At 46.2% G+C, this 6,000-nt stretch overlaps 1 protein-coding gene across 1 annotated transcript in view; it reads left to right on the top strand.

The window, feature by feature from the left end:
- Nucleotides 1-353: 353 nt before the first annotated feature.
- Nucleotides 354-6,000, top strand: part of Adnp2 (ADNP homeobox 2) — a 31,142-nt gene continuing 25,495 nt past the window's right edge. Inside the window, exon 1 of the mRNA XM_059246074.1 lies at nt 354-713. The gene's annotated coding sequence lies outside the window, so the exon portion shown is untranslated. The remainder of the gene's footprint in view (nt 714-6,000) is intronic.

Here is a 6,000-nt window from a genome sequence, read left to right as displayed (position 1 = left end):
TGAAAATTTTCAAAAGGTGTGACACAAATTTTTCTTAAGAAGAATGATGAGTCAGGAGATCCTATCCCGTTGGCTCACCAAAGTATGTCACTCATAGGCACACTGGTCCAAGTTCCTAGAGTTTAAGTCCTATCCTCCAATGGCAAAACAGTATCCTCAGGGCTGGCTTCTGATTGGTCTGTAGGTATGGGCGGGGCCACCCACTTGGCTGCTACTGGCTCCGCCCCCACCCCATGCAAAAGAAGTCAGAGCTCTGGTGAGACCATGTGATCGGTCACGTGGTCGACAAGGGACTCGCCCCACCCCTTCAGTGACGTCACCACCCACTCAAACTCTCACGAGAGCTTGCCTAGAGCTGGGGGAGAGCTGACAGGCAGACCCCAGGACCCTCTGGGTCTAGGGGAGGGGGGCTGCGGCAGGCCCCACCCCCTCCCAGAGCCTCGAGGTCCGCGGGGTCCAGGGGCCTGCAGGGGCCCGGGAAAAGAGCCCAGGGGGTCCCCAGGCACACTCTACACCCATTGGCTGGCCTGGCCGGCATGCAAATGAGGCGACGTCACTTCCTGAGGCAGCTGAGCGCCATCTTCTCTTTCTGGCGCGCGGGAGGAGGGACGGGCGCGGGGCGGGGGTCCCGCCGCGTAGGCGGAGGAGGAGGCGGCGGCGGCGGCGGCGGTGTTGCGACGGCGGCGGGACGCGGCGCCCCCAGCGCCCCCGCGGTAGGTACGGCCAGCCCGGCCCGCGCCGCCCCCGGCCCTCCCCGCGGCCCACCCGCCGTCCACCCCCCCGGGTCCGCCCCGACGTCCCCACTGCTGTCCGCCGCTGCGCTGTCCCCACTGTGGCCTGCCGCGCCGTCGCTACCTCAGTGTCTTCGGAATCCCGGACATTCGAGTGCGCGGCTCGGGTCCCCCAGGCGCCCGCTCGCGGGGTCACGTGGGAGCGGGGCCGGTCTGGGGAGGGGGAGGGGCGGGGACAGGGGACGGGGAGGACGCGGGAGAGGATCGTGCCGGGGGGACCCCGGCACCGGGGACAGAGGCCGGGGCGGGATGGGGAGAGGGGGCGGGGCAGGGACGGGACGCCGGGCGTGGCGAGCGAGAGTGGTGGGGAGGGAAGGGCGGGTGGGAGACGTCGCGGTGTCGGGCAGGGCGCCCCTCTACGGCGACCCGGGGAGCAGGCTGAAGCCCGAGGATCCATCGTTTGGCGGGGATGGCGGGATGCAGGGCAAGATCGTGGCCACCTCGGGAAGCGCCGTGTTTTCTCCCGAAGGAGAGGCGGGTTTAAGGCGCTGCCGAGGGCAAATCGCTGTCTCTTCATCCACGATACGGCCGCGTTCGTGACTTGACAACGCAGATGCTGGATGTAAAATTTAACTTTGCATCTGCCATTTTAGAGTGATCGAGATAAATTTTATTCGCACAATTCCTACAAAGGTTTGGCCCAAGAACATGAAAAAAAGGAAAGTGCAGGTTGAAAGTGCATTGTAAAGCAACGCATACTTTTCATAAGTATGCTTGAATTTGAGCCAAAACTCGCTAGAGTGTGCTGCTTTAAGTTCATGCGACTGGGATGGATAAATCACTCCTATACAGTTAACCTACAGTGTAGATTGGGACCGATGGAACCTTTTTGCCTGAACGGTTTTATTAGTTGGTGGCTTGGACCGGTCTAGTCTGATGTGGGAATGGGAGACAGCATGTGTAAAAAGTAGTTATGAAAAGTGCGATGTTCAGCTGTGGTTGGAAGTCCTGCGTGTTGACTAGAGAGATCACAGGTGGTGGTGGTGCTGGCCATATACCAGTGTTTTGGGTAGGTGGAGGCCCTTCTTAGAAAATAGCATTGACGCAGTGGTCCTTAGGTAGAGAGAGGTCCTTAAGCACAGATCTGTGCTTAGAAAGGATAAGCAGGAAATGAAGTCATTTCAGGCTATTTTTGGCATCTGGTTGAGAAATGGGAGGAAAGAGAGGTCTGGATCATTGGCTTTAGGCGGTAACAGTGAAGGCAGATTTTAGCTTGAAGTTGTCTTGGGATTTTGACGGTGCCGTTTTAATTTGAAACCAAGTTTGCAATGTATTGTACAAGTTTGCAGTGTACAGTGTGCTGCGTTGATGGTTCCCTATACTCTGGGAAGGTAAAGCTTACCTTTTCCGCACTGTACCCAAATCCTTTGGCTGTTGCTGACCTGCTATTTAGAGAAAGCAGGTTGATGAAGGTCAGGTGATTAGAAAGGCGTTTTCCTCTGTTGAGCCAGACTTTCTGAATTATAATGTTTGGAAATTACTAAAAGACCTGTGTCCTAATAGTTGGGACATTTCACTTAGTGTTTGGTTTATATTATAATAAACTCCTGATGACTTGCCAATGTTGTTGTCTTGAAAGCTGCTCATGAAATAAATTCCTTGCACGATTTCACAGGTGGAGACAACTGAAGCCCAGAGAGATGAAGTGATTTGCTGAGTTTACCCAGCTATAAAGTGCTTGAGCTGATTTCCCCCAGGAAAAAGCTCCAGAGCCTGTGCTGGTGACCATTGCTGTGTTCCCACTCAAGATAAATCATTTGGAAAACTAGATTTTATAGGAGATTTTTTTTTTTTTTGGTCTTAAAAGGATTATCATCTGACCATGTTTGTGTGTGTGCCTGTGTGTTGGTGTATGCACATGAGTGCAGGTGCTTGGAGAGGGTAGAAGACAGTGTTGGGTCCCCTGGAGATAGTGGTTGTGAGTCAACCAACATGGGTGCTGGGAACCAAACTTGGGTTCTCTGCAAGAGCTGTACATGCACTTAAGCATTGAGCCATCTTTTCAGCCCCCTGAATATTTCTTTCTGACTGCCTAAACATGAGCTGAACAAGGACAGCAATAGACATAACTAAACTGGATGGGGAAAGTGAGGCCTCTACATAAAGAACTACAGGCTACTAAGGAATGCCTAGAGTGGGAAAAATAGTTTTCCTCAGAGAAGAGCATACTGATTGGTTATCAAATACCAAATGGTCAGTCCCGAAAATACACATAAAGTAACATTATACAGACTGATCGAGTTGTATTTAGGAAAACATATGCATATACATATATGTATGTAACAACTGAAAAATGCTATGAATTTGGAAGAGCAAGGAATGGAATATGGGAGGGTTTGGAGAGAGGAAAGGGAAGGGGGAAACGATGTAATTATATAAAAAACTATTAAGTACACATTTTTCACAGTTATCCTTAAATGGGCATGATACCAAAAACAATAAGAGGATCTCCTTAGCAAATGTTATTTTATACAGGAGTTGGATATTTTGAGGTATTTCAGTTTCTGGAACAAACAGTTTTAAAAATTAAGTTCCTGAAGCTCAGTTGGCTGACCAGCTACTCTTCCCAGTGGTGAAGAAGAGGATATGCAGATGTGAAAACGGCACCATTTCTCCCTAGATAATCCAGTAGGCATTCTCTATGGAATCTTGTATCTTAGGATGGTTGAAACGTGTGGCTAGAAGTCATCTTGCCCTCCCCAAAGTGACTCTCTACAGTAGACCAGGGGTGTTGGAAGGGCTGCTTGCACATTACAAAGCTCCTGTAATCACCTGTTTCATTTCTTGTTTTCCTAAAACAGATAGTTCTAAAGAAGGGAAACTTTTAAAGAATTAGTGTACTTATTTTTTGGTAACCATAATAACAGTGAAGGAATTGGGGGGGGCACTTATAGTTGAGAATGAAAAGTTCTTGTTCAAAATGAAAGAAAAAAAAACCCCTGACAGTTCTTGGCCCTGTTCCCAAGCCATGAGCAAGTATCCCCAGAACCTGCCTAAAACTTGCTGGGTCACCCACAGCCTCATTCTGTGATCCCTGTGCTTAGGAGAGCCACTTAGTCTCCAGATGCTGCTGTTGCTCCTGAAAATATTCCAGGACCTGGATCCTTGTTTTTCAGATCCTGAAAGAAGACTACATCTTGCTTTGTGTTTTGACACTGTTCTTTGCAAACTGTAAATTTAGCTTTCTTGTTTGAGATGAGTGGATGGGGCAGAACCACCAGCCTTTGGAATGAAAAGCTCTAGAAGATAATGGTGGATCTTGAAAGGAAGTAGACGCTCATTTGGGAGAGCCAGTGAAGAATTGATCAAGGTTTTTTGTTCTGCCCTGCTCTGGCTGATGCATAGTGATACTCTGGCCTGCATAGTGATTGTGTGGTGTTTGGAAATGCATTGTTGAAATTCCTGATGGCACTTCTGATAGTGTAATTTTGGAAAGTGCATTTTATTTCGTAATTTTATTTTTACTTCATGTCTTGTGGGATTTTTTTTTTTTTTTTTTTTTTAAGGCGCTTGTTTTGCACTGCTAATGGTCCCTAAAGCTCTAAGGCAGCCTTTGCTGGGTAAATGATCTGACAAGAAACTTACTTTAAATTAGCCACTCTGAAACCAGTTTTTCCTCATTCTCTCAAAAAGTGTCCTTCCTGTTGACCCTCTGCTGCCCCCTGCCCTAGCTTAGTCCTCTCCCTTTCAGTTTTAACTTAGTTGTTAAAGGTTGGGGCATTCTCTACTCTACGTCACTGGCATTTAATGTGATCTGTTTGCCTGGAATGTGTTGGACCCCAGTCTGTATCCAGCCACAGCCTTTTCCTCTTTAAAATAAAAGCCTGTGTGATCATTTGTGTCTGTATGTGGTTCTGACCCTTCTTAAAAATGTTAAGTTTTTATTTTATTTTTTTAGCATTTGTGGTGTGTTGTGACACTCCTGCCTTGATGAAGTTCAGTTCATTAGGGAAATAGCCAGTAGGGGGCTGCAGCAGTGAGGGGAGCCAGTGAAGGGTCCCCTGTGGTCCTGAGTACAGGAGACCCACATCCTGTCCTTAGGGCGGCTGTGAGGATCCATCACCCAGAAACACTGGTGGGGTTTGGGAGATGGGACCAAATAGTTTATCACTCTATTATAATTATCAATCTTAAAAATAAGTGAGTAAAAAACTGACTTTTATATGGCCTTTCTTTAGTTGTGAAGTTAATATAAAATGTTTACTACTTGAATTTGACTAATACTTTTAAAATCTTTTATTGTTTATACTATTAAAAATAATCTAAAAATTATGTTTGTGTGTGTGTGTGTGTGTGTGTGTGTGTGTGTGTGTGTGTGTGTGTGTGTTGCTTGCATAGTAGAGGTCAGAGGGCAACTTAGAGAAGTCAGTTTTCTCCTTACCATGTGGTCTCTGGATCTGTCTGGCTTGGCAGCAAGCACCTTTACTCACTGAGCCATTTTGCTGGCCTTAGAAATACTTTTTGAAATTGTTACAGATTTACAGAGGAGTCACAAATACAATACAAAGAAGTCTCCCTCACCCAGTCATTTGAGATCAGGTTGTCAAGATAGATAATTATCCCCAAAACTGTTCTTACAAACAAGAATATTCTGTATACTTATAACAAAGTTATCAAAACACAGAAATCTCAGACTCTTGAAGATTTGTGAGTCACTTGAGTAATGTTATTTGTAGAAAAAGATTCAGGTTAGAGTTGCATTGTTTAGTTATCTTGAGGTTCCTTTATTCTGGAATAGTTCCTTAGTTTTTTTCCTTTCATGAAACTAAAATATTTTTAGCTGTAATGATTTTGTGTTTGTGGGTTTTTATATTTACACAAGTGTGTGCGTGTGTGTAAAAGTTAGAGGACACTTTTCAGGAGTTGGTTTTCTTCTTCAGGGATTGAAGTCGGGTTGCCTTGTTTGGTGTCAGGTACCTCACTAGCCTTCATGATTATATATATATATATGTGTGTGTGTGTGTGTGTGTGTGTATACACACAAAGGTCAAATAATAAGCTGCTTTATGTTTGAACAGTACACTTTATATTTCAACCAAAAGACAAAAATTGCAGTTTCACTCAAAAGTGCAATCATTAAATGCAGACAGTGATGACATTTCTCAGGACCTTATTTCTAAGCAGAAATAAAGGAACATACAAGTGGTCACTTTGGCCATATTGTATGTCCTGTGCTACCCTCTCTCCCCACAAGCCCAAGTTTCAACCT

Source organism: Peromyscus eremicus, chromosome 19, assembly GCF_949786415.1.
Source record: "Peromyscus eremicus chromosome 19, PerEre_H2_v1, whole genome shotgun sequence".
Classification (NCBI taxonomy): Eukaryota; Metazoa; Chordata; class Mammalia; order Rodentia; family Cricetidae; genus Peromyscus; species Peromyscus eremicus.
The sequence above is the reverse complement of the archived record's forward strand: the minus strand, read 5'-3'. Positions and strand labels throughout refer to the sequence as shown.